The sequence below is a fragment of the Tachysurus vachellii genome, chromosome 1 (assembly GCF_030014155.1).
Source record: "Tachysurus vachellii isolate PV-2020 chromosome 1, HZAU_Pvac_v1, whole genome shotgun sequence".
Taxonomy (NCBI): domain Eukaryota; kingdom Metazoa; phylum Chordata; class Actinopteri; order Siluriformes; family Bagridae; genus Tachysurus; species Tachysurus vachellii.
Genome location: NC_083460.1, coordinates 36,544,621 through 36,564,019, shown reverse-complemented (window position 1 = coordinate 36,564,019; position 19,399 = coordinate 36,544,621). Strand labels below are relative to the sequence as shown.

Below are 19,399 nucleotides of genomic sequence, written 5' to 3'. Positions count from 1 at the left end.
TAAAGCCTAAATACGCTGATCATTTTATTATGTTTTATTAAATAAAATCTCACAAAACAAGATATCTTATAACAGTGTTCTTCATTTCATGGATTTTGACGTAAGCCTATTTCTTTAGAATACTTCTGCTTATGAATGTTACATTTATGCTGATGCTTATGAATAAATAAATAATCTTTTACATTTAAAAAACTGTTAGCTAATAAGTTAAACGGGACTCATTTGTATTTCTACAGTAATGTAAAAAAAAAATAAAAGTTGAGTGTTTGCATTCTCCCATTTTTTTTTTCAATTCCTCACAGGAAGAAAAAACTTTTTTCATTTTAAGGTTAATCGACATAGAATAAACTCTAGTTAGTGAATCCTGTCTTAACTTGTATTAAACCAATTTTTTTGTTAGCTTATCACTTAACACTCAGCTTAATACTGTTGGCAACCAAGTTAAAAAATTCTACATAATGTCGTTATTACAGTTTTTTGTCATACATGTTAATGTGATGCCCCCTGGTGGACAAATGATATATTTTGTTTCTATTATGGGAAAGAAACAACTACAACATGTAAGGAATAGATTAATAATCGAATATTCTGTGTGGTGTTGTTAAAGGAAAATAATCAGTGATGCTGTTAGGGCTTGACCTGACACATACACAGCTTCAGTTTAGAAATTAAAACCCCAGAGTTGATTCTTTTTATATTTAGAGCACAGTAATTCACAAACTATTTTGCTCATACATTTTATCAATCTATAGTAATATATAGTGTTGTGGAACAAAAAAAAGTAGCTTTTTGTATTATAGAGAAAATATAAAGCATAACAATTCTGTTCTGAAGACTTTCCTTTGGTGGAAAACCTCCTAACAAAGAGATACAAAGTGCTGACACTGGAGCCTTCTTCAATAAATGTTCATTAAAAACTTCACTTTTAATGATTAGGTTTTTCCTTGGTAAAACAAGCCATATTCTACTTTGTTTTGATAAGGTTTTGATTACAAAAAAGGTCTGCCATATGCAAGTCTGCATGAATTAGCTGTTACTATAGAAACAATGACAGTTCAGGATGATTAAGGTAAACCTTTGAGCTAGCCAGCTAATTTGAAGCATGCTGTGTGTGGTATATAAAAAAAAAAAACTGGTATAAAATCAGAATTGTATAGCCTACTAGATCCTTTTTTTCACCTTTTTTCATCTTCTCACAATTCTTCTCACAATTTGTTTGCATGGTCCCCTGATCCAGAATTGTCATTTTCATGGTGCACAGTTTCAGGGTGGAATGGGGAGGACCGTGGGACAATAGCGCTCTCTAATGAAGTCACAGGGCTTAAAATTCTTCCTGTTGAGGCTTCGCTTTGCCAACAATAAGCAGGCCGACGATCTCCTGCTGCCCTTTACTGAACCACTTCGACCCAGCGCCACCCAAAAGACTAGGATTCATCTTTATTGCCTTCTCACCACCCCTCTTTCTTTTTAGCTCATCGCTTTCTGAATCCCCACAGCTCTGAGTAAGCACCTCATACAGTGCCTGTAAAAACACCACACAGGTTTCTCACCTTATCCATGGCCTGAAGCAATGCCTTCTTCACCCGTAAAGCATTTCCTTCTGAGAGAACACACAAACACATCAGGTGGCTTGATGACTCCTTTGTTGTTCTCTAGTGAGATTTTTGTTGATGCTGCACAAGTCCACACTTAGACTCAGTCATAGGAAAGGGAAGAGGTTTACACTGTAGAGGAGGCTAGACAAAAAACTCTGGCAAGAAAGAAGGATTTTAGATTCAATCCAAAGCTTAAAAAGCATTGAGATTTATGGATGATTCCATGATTATGGTTCTATTTGTGTCCAGGTGATATTTCACTCACAAGTATGTATATAAAGTAAATGTAACTGACTTTTCAATACTGTAAATGCACTGTACGTATAAATATAGTTATTATAAATATAGTTTTATTATTTCATTCATTCATCTTCTACCGCTTATCCGAACTTCCTCGGGTCACGGGGAGCCTGTGCCTATCTCAGGCGTCATCGGGCATCAAGGCAGGATACACCCTGGACGGAGTGCCAACCCATCGCAGGGCACACACACACTCTCATTCACTCACGCAATCACACACTAGGGACAATTTTTCCAGAGATGCCAATCAACCTACCATGCATGTCTTTGGACCGGGGGAGGAAACTGGAGTACCCGGAGGAAACCCCTGAGGCACGGGGAGAACATGCAAACTCCACACACACAAGGTGGAGGCGGGAATTGAACCCCGACCCTGGAGGCGTGAGGCGAACGTGCTAACCACTAAGCCACCGTGCCCCCTAGTTTTATTATTTATAAAAAATAATAATAAATAATGCTATTGATGTTTCTTGCATGAAACTTCCTTTTCCACATTTCATCCATTCTTGGTTCTGAAAAATCCACCTGAACACTGAAGAAACATCTGGAATTTTCCACAAGAGCATGGAAAGCAAGTTTTGTCTTTTATTTTTCTTTATTTTCAATGCTGTTTTTACATTGATAACATTGTTACACAAATTCTAGATAAGAATAAACGATACATTTAAGTAAATCCTTGGAATGTCATTAATAGCCTCCTAGTGTTCCAGAGGCAGGATCCCACGCTCTCATTGCTGGGGCAAGGGTTCGATTCCCGGGCAGGAAGCTAACCCAGCCACGGAAGTGCTAACTTAATGCTGGTCCCAAGCCCAGATAAAATGGGAGGGTTGTGTCAGGAAGGGCATCCATCATAAAACCTGTGTCAACTCAAATATGTAGACCAGATGATCAGCGGAAAGAACAACACCATCAGAATATCTTTAATGTCCTTTTAAATGTGCTTTTGTGTGGACATTAATTATTTAATTTAGTATGGACTTTTACTTTGTGTTAATTTTATGGGAAAATAAATAAAAAAGCAAAACACCACACTGTCACTCATTTAATAACAAATTGCAGCAAAGAAAGTACTTGTTTAAATGTTTGAATTGAAATTTAGTGTTAAAACAATGATTACCAGTGAACCTGACTGTCTTTCCAGCACTGGGTTCAGTGTAGACACTGTAATCTACTAGATTAGAGTAAGACTATAAACACATGCATGTGTTTGGAACTCAGGCTTCGTATAGTTTAGTCTCACTCTATTCATAAAGGTTTGGATAATTAACTAGTAAATACATACTGTAAGTACATTAAAAAGTATTAGGCCCCTAAGATCAAGAGCTTTTTTTGTTGAATGAATTAGGAATGCTTTCAGGAGCTTGAGAGGCCAAAACAAAGCCAACAGGTGAGAAAGTATTTGAAACACGGCTTTGCTAATCTAGACTCTAACCTGGTGTATAATGAGCTTGTAAAAACAGTTGTTCCCAGTCATGCGGACTCCACTTCTTCTCCTACTTTGTTTTCTGCTTCTACTTCTTCTTCTTATTTGCATGCTTTTTTGACACCTTTTTCCACTCATTGGGTAATTCTTTTGCCATTCATGAGCCTTGAGGTCAGATGTTAGACCTGATACTCAGTCTAAACTCTTGGGGATTAGGAGTATTTGTATAGAGATGAAATCACAGTGTTGCCATAACCATCCATGGCCAAGACTCCTAGTGTATAATTGGCCCTTCCTGTGGGATCACTGGCCCCTGTAGATCAGAGCGACAGAGTGAATGTTGGGGTAGTAGTTGCTCAGCAGGTCTGGACTACTGATCACAAGGTTGATATGTTATATCCCAAGAGCACCAAGCTACCAATAATGAGTCTTTCGGGCCTGTTTTAACTCTGCAGAGAAGTTGTATTGTGGCTGTATTGAAGTTGTATTGTGTGCTCTGCTCTTACCTGAGCTCCTTCAAGCTGGAATACAGAAGTCAAGGCATTTAATAGATATTGAGAATATGGTGGAAACTTTGGCCAAAGAAGTGGCACACGCAACTAGTTATTTATCCAGGAAGCTGTCAGGATTATGAGATCTATTCATTTTGAGTCATCCAAAATTATTTATACTTGAAATATTCAGTATACAGACCCATCTGTTCCAGTATCACAGAAAAGTTGCTATAATTTAGATTGTGTGTGTCCCTTACCTGGGGAAGAGAAGGCACCAGGATGCACTATGGAAAAAAATAAATTTTACTGTTATATATTTGCTGCTCGAAATCTTGAGACAATTATGAATAAGAGCAATAGACGTGTTCTAGTGTTTTATACACAGGTATTGTTTTATACATAGGTATTGTTTTATACACAGGTAAAGTTTTAATAATACTATCAGAAGTGTTACTGCAGGATAAAAAACTTCACATATTCAAGTCCTTTGGACCGAAGCTGAGTACCACTGAATTAATGAATCAGAAAGGAGTTAACTCACATGATAAATGTTATCAAATGCTGGAAAAGTCCCAATTATATCCAGCCAAATCTCTCACCCTTGACCCAGTACAAAGTCTTCAGGAAGATCTGAATATTAGTGACAGCTGTGTTGGAGCTGAATGGAAACTATATGATATCTAGGATCAAGGTCTTGCACCATTTTTCCAACGGTTTTTATCAAGGTTCCTGAACTCCACAGCTAGCAGGTCACAGTGCTCTACAGATTCATGTTTTCCTGCTTGAACACAGCTGTCCTAGCTAAAGATTAATAATGCTTCATAATAAACACTTGAGTCGAATCAGGTGCACTTAAGTGGTAAAACACTCGTTTTTGGGACAGCCCGACCTTGAAAAAAGAAAAAATGTCCAGATCCAAACTATGAAATACAATGTGGATGTTCTGGTTTTATTCATTCTTTGATAATAAATTATTTTAAAAACCTTCATACTACTAAACTGGTGTACATTGAGAACTTGACAGTGTGAATACATATTGTGTTTCATAATGTCGAGTTGACATTGTATAACACCTCTAGTGTTACATGTTAGTACAATTAAGTGTACTAAAGCAAATATGTTAATGTCTCACCTTATTTAGTGTAGTTTCAGTAATAAAACATTTGTTTCCTAAAATTTGCAATCGTGCTGTTTATTTTTTTATTATATTAATGTATTTTTCAGTATATTTTAAAACATGGAAAATGTGTGCATTATTATTATTATTATTATTATTATTATTATTATTATTATTATTATTATTATTATTATTATTATTATAAAGAGGAGGAGATTGTTTATCTAAATAATTATCTTAATTATTTAGATAAACAATCTCCTCCTCTTTATAATAATAATAATAATAATAATAATAATAATAATAATAATAATAATAATAAATATATTGAATAATAATAAAATATAATCAAATGTTATATATATATGACACACTATATATATATATATATATATATATATATATATATATATATATATATATATATATATATATATATATATATATATATTGCAAAATGACAAACTTTGGGAAAGAAATCTTTATTATCCGGATTTGTCCGTCCAACCCTTTCAGAAAGACAAACTTCACCTGTTGAGTAAATGTATGAACGGATCACTGCAAACCTTTTCCAAGTTCATATGCTTTAGATATCAATCTCTCCTCCATCTCATGCTTTCTTCGTGAAGTCATGCCCCGCTGTGCCCCGCTGACACATTACCTCCCTCTGCTACTCTCTGAGAGGCGACATAATGCATTAACCACATCTCAGTGCTGCGTTCATTTGAAAAGCAAAACAGAGGTGACCACAATCTGAGGAGGGATGTGGTGTTCATCATGTCTTGAGTTCTATCTGATTGAACGCAGCACTGGAGCAGAAGGTCGTCCTGAGAATACTGCGGATATTGCGGGTCAACGGTCACGCAGCATGTGTGCAGGATAAAGTTACTGTAGAAAGAGAGACCGAGCTTTCTAACCTGGATCCAGTGGGTATGGGGTCTGAGTTCAGCTGATGGCAGAGTAGATATGCGACATGGATGTCACATCGGTTTGTACTGCTGAGCTTATTGTCATTAATCTAAAACACCTGGCTGGAATATTCAGATACTCCAAAAGATACCAAACACACACACACACACACACACACACACACACACACACACACACACACACACACACACACACACACACACACACACACAGACACACACACACACACATACACACACACACACACAGACACACACACACACACATACACACACACACATACACACACACACACACACACACACATACACACACACACAGACACACACACACACACACACATACACACACACATACACACACACACACACACACACACACACACAGTCCGTAGATCATGTTTAATGACTATTTGAAAAGTAACATGGACACTTCTTAATGGTTCCAGCTTTCTAAAGTTCTAAATGTAATCTTTTAATTAGAACCTTTGATAACTTTCTCAAATGAACAACCTGAAGAGTTTTTTTTCCTTTCTTTTTTTTATTTAACCCTATGGTTAGATAAAAAAAAAAAAAAGTAATCATACTCAGCTTTGTGTCTATAAATACAGACCATTAAAAGCTGAGTGAACTCTGTTTATTACAAATACACTGTACATATAAACAGGAATCATTTATTTAGTTTTTGGGAAACATTGTAGTGAATTTAAAGCGCATTGATTCTTGTATATATTCGTTCTTAGCCAGTTTATATCATTCACATTAAATGGATGGTATTTATTACACCACTGCAATTTTCTGTCATGGCTCAAATCTGATTGGTCAGAAAATGATTTATTTTCTTTAACAGCACCCCAGGAAATTCTGCAGGTTACAAAACAAATCACAGGGTTATATTAATGCATATTAGTTACCATACAAATTGCACATGCATATAAATTATATATGTTAGAATTACATATTGGGTGGCCATGCTACTATAAATAAATAAATAAATAAATAAATAAATAAATAAATAAATAAATAAATAAATATGAGTCCTGAAAAACAGATTCTTCTTCCACACCTTCTTTTCCACTAGATGGAGCCACTGTAATGCATTTAGAACATTTTCTGTTCTTAAATATAGTTAGAACAAGATCATTGTTATATTTAGACATCTATGAGACATTTAATTATTAAAAATTTAATTCAATTTGAGAAATTAATTAAAACGAGCAGAAATGAAATGAGTGAAGCGAAATCTATAACATCTTTATGACAACCCATGGAAAAATATAAGGGGAAAAATCCTAACAGTATGGAGTCACTGAGGTGAGATGTTATTTATTTGTTTGTTTGTTTAATATGGAGCATAGAGTTCATGATTCATGACTTTTCATTTCTCCATCATTGAGTTTTTCTCTCTTATTCTCTTATTTTTAGCTGCCGCAAAATTAAACAATTGAGCATTTTAGTTATGTTTCCTTCCATAAATTTTAGTAATTTTATTTTTACAAAGCCAAGTAGACATTTCATATATTCATAAATCATCAATTTGACCTAATTATTCTAAACTATAGCACTGAGATATCCATTGTTTTACACGGTATGTTTAAACTTAAAGCGAAGTGAAGATGTTATTGTAGGAAGAAGATTCTATGTGCAGTAATTGATAATAAAGTTTGTAAGACTGTAAAACTCTTCTAGTGTCTACATTTGAACTAAAACAGATGAATAGCATTTTTCCACAAGCACCTGGTGGTTACCTTAAACCCTCACATCAGTCTCTACTGTGGCTGGATTGACTGGAGGCCATGTTTTAAGGATGACGTTTCCACAGCGTGAGCTTAAGTTACACAATTCCTGCCAGCTTATAGCTTGTGGCTTCAATCCATTCATTTGTGGCCACACCTTTATAAGAAATAACCACCATGTCACTCCAGCAGCTGTTTCAATAGGGCACAGAACTATTTAACAATTCACATTTGTTTTTGTTTTTACACAGTTTTGTCATTTTCCTTTCTTTCCTTTTTTAGAACAATAATTTGACTTTGTTCTGCAAAGTGCTGCATTACCCTGGGCCAAAGTACTTGTGTCATATCATCTTTAGCTCTCATCCCCTTCACTCATTATGTCCATTTGTTTTTGCTATTTTGCCACAATCTTTTAAGTGTTGTAAAGTAAATAACCACTTTGTCACCTAAACTTCACATTTCTGGGCCTTGCATTTTCAAAAAAGCATTAAATCTATCAGGGTAATCAATGGTCCTTATTTACGTTATTTATGGGCAAATATCGTAACATTCTTTAGTCTTAGAGGTCTTAAGAAAAATTGCCTTCTGTCCTTTATTAAAAATAGCACCTTTTTTAACCATTGTCTGATTAATTAACCAGCATCAAGTTTTCCGCCTAATTCAAGGGAAATATGGCACACAAGGTTATTTTGTGATGGCATTTGTCTCTATGTTGATGTATATATAAATACACAGCAACCCTGAAAACTGCTTGACCATCACTGTCTTTATTTACTTAGCTAAAGTCTGAGATTTTCTGATGACCTTGCAGCTTTGCAGATTGCTTTGTGCAGTAATTCAGAATCTTGTGCAGCATTTCCTTTCTACCAGCTGGCAGTAAGGATGATATGCTACCAGTTTAACCACAGTCTGTGTGTGTTTTGGCAGCTGGGAGCTGTACCAAGTGGGATTTTTCAGAAGGCACTTTTCCACAGTATGTAATGCTATATCTGTATACCGTCCACATGTTCCACATCTATAAAAATATGACATTTTTTAAATTTCCACAAATCAGTGGTTCATTTCACTAATTTCCTATTATATGAAATATTAAAGAAGTATTAGTTATTTCTGCTGTCTCTGTATATGTCTAACTCTATGGTGTCATCCACAGGAGGATAGATTCCCTGTTCTCGAGTCATGATTCCTTTGAAGTTTTTTGTCGCTTTGGGAATTTCTTCCTTTCTTCTTTCCTTTATTGACGTTTGCCTCCCAGCATCAATGTAAAGACAAAGAAGCAAAAATGATGAGATCAGGTTAAACGTTTTGATTGACTACAGAATAAAGAATACTAAACTTTATACCATTCTTGGTCTCTGGGGTGGTAGGTACCCCTCTGGCTTTATTTATTTATTTATGTAAAAGTTATTTTACATTCATGGCATTTGGCAGGTGCCCTTATTCAGAGCAACTTACAGAGCAACTTAATCTCATTTATAAAACTGAGGGTTAAGGGCCTTGCTCAAGAGCCCAACAATGGCAGCTTGGTAGTCACAGTAGTCCACAGTCTAACTGTGTACTGTATACAATTAATATATATTGCACACTGTAATCCAGCTATCATTAAGGGTACTAAGGGTAATCCTTGTCAATAAAGGGTACAGTTTAATATCCTTTGACCTGGGAGTGAATACATTGAAATTATGTTTGCATTTAAATTATGAACAGAAGTGCACTGAAACCTCTGCTAAAAACATGTCTTTATGAAGTGCTAAGAACACAGAACGTTGAAACCCTGTAACAATTGCTGATGGTTAATGAGAGAGTTAAAAGAATAAAAGACAGTACAATGTTTTCAATGATCTTTGTTGATTTTCATCCAGAGGGGATGTTTGTTCCTGAAACAAAGGGAGTCAGGGGTTGATTTGGGTTTTCCCCACACACTTCTAACATGCTTAGAATAAGGCCTATTCTTGTACTGTACTTTATACTTAATCCTCTAGATGGCGCTGACTGCCATTAGTGCCAACTGACTCTATGGTTCAGACGACATTTCAGTGGGAATAATGTATCTGATATAGGTCATTTTTGACCTCGCCATACCATTAATACGTTTTTTTTAATAATTTTTTTAAATTTTCTTTCTTTCTTTCTTTCTTTCTTTCTTTCTTTCTTTCTTTCTTTCTTTCTTTCCCTTTGCCTGACACCTTTGTATGCTAAAAAAAATCTTAACAGAATTATAGTTTGTTAGGGTTGCTGCATAGTCATAGATTTAAAATTTAATCCAGGAAATCAAATACACCAAAAGTTTTAATCTTTTCATTTTTATAATTTTTTCCCCTGATCATTTCTTCATCACACATTTGTGTTTTGGTTGTTACAAGACACAAGACACAAGCTGATTCATGCAAATAAATAGTAGCCGTATAAGGTAAAGATACATAAAAAGAAATATTTAGACGTTCATGTTACAATCAGGTATAACTGATTTGATTGGTCACAATATTTATGGCATCCTGAAAATAAAAATCTGTCTTAAATGGAGCTTGCAAAGTCAATAAGGTATTACAGATGCTTCAGAACATTTGAATGATTCAGATTTTGGCTCAGTTTTGTTGTAGAAGAAACTTTTTTAATTTGTGAATGTTTGAGGCTGCATTCTCTGTAGTTTCTATTTTGCTCATCACATTTGGGTTTATATACAATAATACAATACACAGAAATATTATCTCTTGGATACTTGTCATTCAGTTGTCCTCGGTTAGCCTACTCCACAAAATAAACTCTGATAATGTCAGTACAGTGTTGTTGTCTACAGTGTAAACGCCACTGAATTAAATTGAACAGTGTTTATTTGTGTCCAGCTGTTCTCAAACAAACATTGTAATGGTTAATCCAGATGTTCTTAGAAAAGCATAAGAATGGTTCATCTAACCAGCCTATAAATATCACATGAGTTCATTCAGTTGTTCTTCTATAAACACTTTAAGGGCTGATCCAGCTGTTCTATAGAAATACTGTACTGGTTAATCCAGCTGTTCTATAGAAATACTATACTGGTTAATCCAGCTGTTCTTAGATAAACACAGTAAAGCATAAGACAGCTGTTTTTTTCTGTACATAGGCCTACTGTAAATGTTTTAAAGGGTTAATCGAGGATAATAAAGCCTAACTTTAAGGGTTAGTCCAGCTATTCATATGTTAACACTGTAAAGGTTAATCCAGTTGTTCTTATGTAAACACTGTAATGGTTAACATGCTGTTCTTATATAAACACAGTAAAGATTAATGCATGTGTTATAGATAAACTTTTTTAAAGGACACTCAATTTGTTGTTATATAAAAACTGTTGAAAAAAACAGCTGTATGTATAAATACACTGCAATTCCAAATATTTCTTTTTTTTTTGTTTTTTTTTAATAAATGCAGTAAAGATTAATCCAGCTGTTCTTATACAACCATATATACAAGTTCATCAAAAACTGTAACGTTAATTGTAGTTGTTTTAATTCAACCGTTATCATATAGGTACATTAAGAGGTCATACACTCTTCTTAAATAAACATGTTAAGGGTTAAACCAGATGTTCTGTAGAACCACTGAAAGGATTATTTCACCTGTTCTTCTATATACAGTAAGGGTGAATCTGTTTGTTCTTATATAAACACTTTAAGGGTTAAGTCAGCTGTTTTGTAGAAACACTGTAGGGATTAATTTAGCTGTTCTTATATAAACACTTTAAGATTTAATCCAGCTTTTCTATTAAAAAACAAAACTATAAATGTAAGTTTAGATGTAAACTCTTACGTGTAATACAGTTCTTCCTATACACACACTGTAATAGATTTAATACATACAGACAAGAATTCATTTATCTGCTATATACAGACACATAGCAGGGATTAATCCATGTTTTAATGATTAATGCATCAATGCTGTAATAGTAAAAGCAGATCTTTTACTGAGCAGTTTATTTCATCACTGTGATGAAGATGAGGGTGTATAAGTGAATGTCTGCGCAAAATGTTTTTTTTTACATCCAGCTCAGTATTGAAATATTTTAACACCTCTGCATTTGTTTTACCTAACTTCTGCTTAATATGAACGATTTAAGCAAATTCTGAAAGATTTTTCTGTACTTTTAAACTAAAATCATCAATGAACTTTTTTAATGCAAACGGAAAGCTGCAGGGATAAAAACCCGGTCACGTTAAACTCTAAATCTTTGAGTGTTTCAACTCTAAAGCTTTAGGCCTGAAGCTTGGATAGTTGGCAGAAGCACTGAATCGTACTAACACGCACTTTTACACCATACAGCCAAATCCTTAGTGATGCATTAAAACTGTGTTTTCTGTACACGTGGGATTTTTTTCTTTTTGCTGTGTTTGTTCTTTTCTACGCAACAGAGAACTCCAAACTCTCTCTCTCTGTCTCTGTCGCTCTCTCTCTCTCTCTCTCTCTCTCTCTCTCTCTCTCTCTCTTTCTCTCTCTGTGTGTGTGTGTGTGTGTGTGTGTGTGTGTGTGTGTGTGTGTGTGTGTGTGTGTGTGTGTGCGATCCCGCGCGCTCCACTAGCCCGGCCCATCTGGAACAGCAAATGGTTAAACTCAGACAGAAAGAGAGAGAGAGAGAGAGAGAGAGAGAGAGAGAGAGAGAGAGAGAGAGAAACCGAGCCCAGATGGGAAGAGAAGGAGATCGAACTGAACACAGATCAGCTTGGAGAAATCAGCACACACTCCCACACACATTCAAACACACACACACACACAAACCTCAGTTCGTTTCAGCTTCTTTCTGTTCTGCGCGAGCGATGGTTTGGCTGCGGGAAGGCTTCGGTACGCGAAAACAAAAGTTCCTGCACTGATCCGAAGTGAAGTGAAGACGCACTAACTCTTGTGTGAAGTGCACTGAATGATCCGGGAGAGTTTGGGCAAAGTTTTGGCGAAGTTTGTGCTGCGCTCGGATGGCGTTTCGGGTCCCGCCGCGAAGGACAAGCTTCTACTCCTCTCTACAGCGAAAAAGTTGTGCTTGAAGAAGAGAGAACACGCAGCTTTGGACACGTGAATCGGGAAAAACATCAACAGAATTAAAGGTAGGATCATATATTAACAAGGTTACATATATGGAAAATATATGTATGGAAAATGGACATATGGAAAAGTTGCAGCTCACTCACTCACTCACTCACTTACAACTACACCTCACACTATAAAAGTGTCTCCAGAAAAAGAAGTTCCTATAGAATCTAGAATTCTGTTCCTATAGAATCGTTGAGTGCAAAGATAAAGGCAAATAATTCAATAAATAATATAAACTCCGATTTGTTTGCACGCTTGTTTACACTGTTGCTATCTATCTTGATTTAAAAAAAAAAAAAAAACAAGTAACAATTCTCTTTAAAGTGCATTACACGCTTCATGCAATGATAAAGAAAATGAGATAGGAGATGCCTTTAAACTGTTGTTTGCACTTTTAACCGGCTTCGCGCTGGAATTTCAAAAATCTTTTTGTCTGCAACTTGATCCTTATGGGACAACAATCTGATCGGAAAGGTGGAGAGGCGCCAGGGCCATTAGAGCTCTGATTCGGAAAATTTGAACCATACGCCATGCCAGAACTTTGGAGTTTATTTTATTTTATTATTATTAATTTTTTTTTGCTTACTGCTCGCGTGCATTCTGTTTTTTGTTTTTTCTTTCTTTCTGATTTTAAATTAAAATGTCTACTTTTATCATTTTATTTCATATTTTAGCCTAATAAATTCTACCTACTAAGCAATTCAGTCATAATGCCAAAACAATGCAAAGTTTGAAAAGTCCACGTCATTAGAGACCAAACTTTACATGTTCTATAGACATGCATAGTGTAATTAAGTCCAGTGAAGTCCAGCTATCATGAGCTGAAGGGTTTGTGAAAAGCTCGTGCTGTTAGTTGAAAGGCCTTGTGTTTGCTCTCTAGCTTTTCTTTGCAGCTTACTGTAGCTTTATGCTGAAAGTCTCAGAATAAATATCAGCAATTAGTTTCATGTGTTGCTTGTTATGGTGTCTCTGGGCAAGTAGCTTTGGTGTGATCATTATATAAGGGTGGTGTGGAAGAAAGAGAAGAAGAAGGAGATGAAGAAGGAGATGAAGAAGAAACTCTGCAATTCATTGGAGAGAATGAAAGGGCCTGTGTGCTTAGAAATTTAGCTGACAAGGAGGCAGAACAAGGCAAAAAAGCAGGGGAAAAAACTCTAATTGGCCCATTTAAATCCTAGAGGAAGAGGCAAAAAAAAACTGTTGGTGGGAGTGGGATTTTTTTTTCATGTGAGGACCCGGTCACAGGCATTAGCATAAGAAAAAGAAGAAAAAAAAGTTTTAGTGCATTTGCTATTGTGTGCTATGAAGAGTCCCAGCAGTCAGGCTGAAGAGGTTTTGAAAGGATGTGAAAGAGCGCCGGGATCCCATTCAGCTCATTCAGTCCGCCCGAGCTCGCGCTCACCGGCCGCGGCGGACCGAGAAATGACCACGCCCCCTTCAGCGCACTCCCGCGAGCCCTACGGCGCCATTTTCACTCATTCCCACATGGACAAATATAGATAAATATTTAAAAGATTTTGAAACTTTCTGGTTGTAGGTCCAATTCTATTTTATCTACGATATGTACAGTCTGTAGGATTTTATTTACATTTATTATTATTATTATTATTATTATTATTATTATTATTATTATTATATTTATTATTTATTTATTTTGTATAATTTTTTTCAAATGCACTGACTACTGGCCAGCTTTAAATGATGATAAAATGAAAAAGACATAAAATATAATATAATAGGCCTAATACATAAAATCTAGTTCATGTGTCAGTATTAGTCATCATTTCTTTATATTTATAGCTTTATGATTTTTATTGAGACTCGAATTTGAAGTTCTATAAGATATTCTGCATCTCTGGAAATATTTAGTAAACAAAATTTCCAGCCCAATTACATATTACAGGTGCTGGAATAGGGAATAGGGAGACACATTTGTCTTGTGTTTCTCAGTATTTCTTCACAAGGGAAATGAGGTCACTGTGGTGTGCACACATTTCTGATTTGCAGTATCTGCAGTACAGGCTTTTGATCATTGCCTGGTGCAACCATTATCCACTCCATAACCCCCCTTTCCCTCTGCTAATCTTTGCAATATGTTCACTGGTTAAAAAAAAAAAAAAAGTGGTCAGTCAGATTTAAAAGAACATATTAAGTATACTTTACTTAAAACATGATTTCATTGCTCTTAGTGATATTCATTTAAAGTTAGAGTTAAATGAATGTTGTTGTTCTCTTAATGTTCTTGTTTCTAGATTGAGTTATGTAAAGTAAGAGTGATCAATTCATTTAGCATTAACGTAAACCAGTACCGTTAAGAATTCTCACAAGGACGTTTGATTTACCCTGAGAGGAATTATATCTGTAGAATTAAATGAATTCGGGTAGAACAAGTGTGAAAGAATAGCACAGCAGTTATATGGGTGTTGCATATGCCAGCATGTTGGGCTCGGTCCATGGAGCATGGAGGGCTTTGAAAAAGATGTGGGATCATGTGGGATGTATGTAAACAAACTGTCTTCATGTAACCCAATTCATTGAAACTGAACAAGCGTACACATTTAAATTAAGTAAACTCAATTAGCCCAGAGTATTAAGACCACAATGACTGTATGCTATATCAGAAAAGAAAAAAAAAAACATAGAATGATTGATCACCTGTCTTACTACGTCACTGTGAAAACACTAACACAAAGTGGCGACATAGTGTATCGTTGATGCACAGTCTGCACTTACACTTTCCTTTTGTTTGCCTTGGCCTATGCTTATGGACATTGGTTAGATTATATTTCAGTAATTTAAAACAAGATATTGAAGGCCGCAGGTTATTTTTAAAGTAGCCCAAAAACACCACCCACTGACCCACTTTGGTGTAAAAACCGTCACCTTAGCAACCCTGACAGAGAAGCTCAAGGGTGTCTTTTGGTAATAAAGCAACTGTTGTTCAGAAATGTTTAATTGCTTCAAAGTTTCTTGCATCTGTCTTAACCACAAACATAGTGAAACTCTGGCCGGGTTTGTTTTAACATCTTTTATTTGGACCACTGAGGGCAAAAGGGCAGCCGATCTTGCCTTTTGCCAACCCCACACAGCCTTGCTTCATCAAATGACACTTATCCCTCTGGTGTTTTCTTTTGATGAGCTAAACCCTGTGTAAAGAGAGCTGTGGTTCTAATACAAACCTCTTACTATCATCCTGAATGCTCTTGCAAAATACAAACAACCACAAGTGAGAAGAGCAAATAGGTCAAAAGTTTAGGGCTTGTTTGCTTTTACTTTTTGTTGTTTTATGTTTCTGTTTTATGCGTATGCTTCCCTCATATAAAATGGCATTTTTAAACGGCACACTAGACCACACCTACATTATTTTTCTAACCAAGCATTTGGTTTGAAACCTGAAGCACTTTTTTAATCTTAACCCTTTTCTCAGCCGACATCCTGTCTCCTTTCAGACTTTTTTCCCAGTCTAGGTAGTAACTCCACATTTCTATGAGTGATTGAGCTTGGAGCCCAGGTCAGCAGGGGACCATCTCTTTCTTTTTTTCCCCTTTCTTTTTTTTTCCCCAAGACTTCCGAGCACAATGGGCTTTCTCATTGGAGTATATGAAGTCACTTCTTCTTGGCTATATGGAGGAATCCGAGGGGAGTTGACCCCTGGAGAAGTCACTGCATTGTAGTGTTTCAATGGAGGCAATGACCCCTGAAAATCTCTGTTATGTTATACCGGGCTGATTTTGGATAAATGGGTTCAGAAACTTCTCAGGTTCCATTGTTTCTTGTTGCCATATTGGGTTCATTATCTGCTTCGGCTGAAGCATGGAGCAACAAGCTTAGATTGATAATTGACTGAATTTACTCTGCATTAAAATGCCATTACTATTACAATTATTATAATGTCAGTAAGAAGGAAAGTTTTTTTGTTTGTTTGTTAGTGTGTTTATTTCCAACTGGCATTATCTCCCATGCTAAGTATTATTTCAGTCTGTCTAAAGGGCAAACATGTAATTGCCTCCATAAACCCAGACCAGCGGAACACTAATATTTTTGTTTCTTGTCTGCTCTGAGAAATCTCTCCACCAGTCAGGGGTGATTTGTCCTCTGGCAATTTTTGTGGCCAGCATCTCTCTCTCTCTCTCTCTCTCTCTCTCTCTCTCTCTCTCTCTCTCTCTCTCTCTCTCTCTCTCTCTTTCTCACTCTCTCTTTCCCTCTCCCTCTCCCTTTCTCTGTTTTCTCTGAATCCCCTCTTGCGTTGACTTGCTCTGATGAAGAGCACAGTAAACCGTTCCCCCTCTCCAGCAGCCCGAGCTCCCGACCTCATGGGAATGCTCATCAAAGAGGCGTAGATAAACTCCATATGGGACGCGGGATAACATGGAAGACGAAGGCGCCACAAGACGTGCATGTGTCAAGGTGAATTTTTGCATGAAGGAATGCGCCCGTTCAGGAGCTATTCCTTGTTGGGCTTAGACAAGAAATGACACGTAGGCACTCATGAGAGACAAGTATTAAAACAAAAAGAAAGTTTTGTCATCATGAATTAGGATGGAATGCTGCAAGTCTATGAAAGGTTGCATTAAGTCACTTGAAAAAAAAAATGGGGCACTGCTTTACAAATGGAGTATGAATTTTAAGCTAGCGATTTTATATGCACGTGTTTTATATAAACTAAGCAGAGTTGCCTAATGAACCGTATGTTGCTTGGTAAAGGAAGTTTTTTTTTAGATTCTTTAGAAATAGGATTAAATCATCGACCTCATGTAGAATTCATAATGTCTTGATCTTTAAGCAGCCTTGGAAGGATAATATCATGTTGACTGTCTGTTTATCTACTGTATATAACAATTGTCGATTTTATTTTGTTGTGATGTTGTACATGATATGAAATATATTACATATTGCTTAATAATTTATAATAATTTTCATATTTCTCAATTATTTACCAATTATTTAGCAAAGCAAGTTGAAATTGCATCATTTTGGAGGGGAAATGCTTTTATAGCTTCACAGTTTGGACATGAAAAAAGCTATAACCTATAAACATGAAGGTTATGGATTTTTTTTATTTGACATTTGATTTTTAAGACAGGTCATGAATAGAGATGAGAAGATAAAACATACTATACAGGATAGCATGAGAAAACATGACAAACACACTGAGGCAAACTCTTTCCTACAAAAAGTCACTAATATTGTAAACATAAATAAAAATAATGATAAATAACAACAAAGGGGGTATTTACTTTTGTGAATGCTTTGTGTAATAGCTCACCGGTTGTTGTCATTGTTGTTAACATTACGCTATTGTACATGGCTAGTTTAGCGTGTTGTTAACATTACGCTACATGGCTACTTTACATTGTTGAACTACAAGCAGGCGTCTGATCTTTCAAGCTAGATTTGTAACAGGATCTGATCAAATTCTTTCTTTTTTCATACAATATTTGATCTACTCTTGCTGGCATTTGCTCACCTCCTAATGCAAGACATCCATGTTCTGCAGCACAGTTTTAAAGCTGTAATAAACTCAGATTCAGTTAATTCAAAAGCTAATTCAGTGAGATTAAAATGATCAGTCAGAGCCACATGAACCCAGGCATAAGAAGTCCTCATCAAGCAGAAACAATCAAGCATCAAGCTGCATCTAATTACAGTGAATGTCTCATGAAAGGACATCACATACCATGAGATGCCTCGAAATCAAAGGTCTGTGTGCCACCAGGGGCACAAAAAACTCGCCTCACTATGAAATGTGACGTGTATCCATAGCGCCTCTTGGCGGCCTTTGATTCACAACTTAATTAATTCCTAGAGGGATGGTGCAACCAAATGATGCTCTTCTGTCTCTTAAAGAAGTTTTGACAGCAACACGTTGTGGGTCTGCCAGTGCATCATCATCACTTTCAGTCCAGAACTATACACATTTAAGACAAACACTTCATGGAAAATCCCCTAATGAACTACAAAGATCCGCTGCTTTTGAGCGTGCAGAACAATTCAAGCAACAACATTGCAGGATTTGCGTGTTTACATCATAGCGGTTCGGTTAATGCAGCTGAAGAGAAATCTTCATTGTTGTGGCGCAACCCTGGATGACTTATTTGTCTGAGTAACAGAGCTACAGCTCAGGCCTTCACAGGGCATGTTCTTCATTAGACTCATATGAAGAGAGATGAAGAACGAAAGAAAGCGAAACGCAGCCAAGCCGCAGACTCCTAAAACAGCCTGACGGGAATACAGGGTTTACATGAGATACCCTGAATAAAAAAGCTCCATGTGTTAGTTGTTATCAATCACACACCCTCGTACAATCAGTGTTCAGGGTCAGGGCCTTGCTAAGAGATCTGGGTCTGCACTATCTCAGAGATAGGGATGACTCTCAGACAGCTGTACTTGCATCCTTCATCTTTGCTAACACTTTAGGTTGGAATAGAGTAGCCTATACAAGCCCCTCACCCCTCACCCTCTCTCTCTCTTTCAAGCTTTTATTTTGTCCTGTCTGGCCCTGTGTTTTTTAACTCAATTCAGCTGGGTACCCATGATACAGTTATGCATGCTATGTTTAAGGTAAGGTCAAGACTGAAGCAGGTGGCTGGATAAATCATACTGACATTTTGCTCCAATAAATTTATCGTCCCATGAGTGTACAGGGAGGATTTTAGCATCAGGATGTAGAAAGAAGGAAGTTTTTTTTTTGTTGTCTTTTTTTAAACCAAGTTGGTTTTGTGGTGCAGGAGTTCGTCAATTGTTTGTGCA

The 19,399-nt window shown here is 36.3% G+C and overlaps 1 protein-coding gene across 1 annotated transcript in view; it reads left to right on the top strand.

Moving 5' to 3' along the window:
• Nucleotides 1–12,208: 12,208 nt before the first annotated feature.
• Nucleotides 12,209–19,399, top strand: part of gli2b (GLI family zinc finger 2b) — an 81,367-nt gene continuing 74,176 nt past the window's right edge. The window contains exon 1 of the mRNA XM_060885571.1: nt 12,209–12,663. The gene's annotated coding sequence lies outside the window, so the exon portion shown is untranslated. The remainder of the gene's footprint in view (nt 12,664–19,399) is intronic.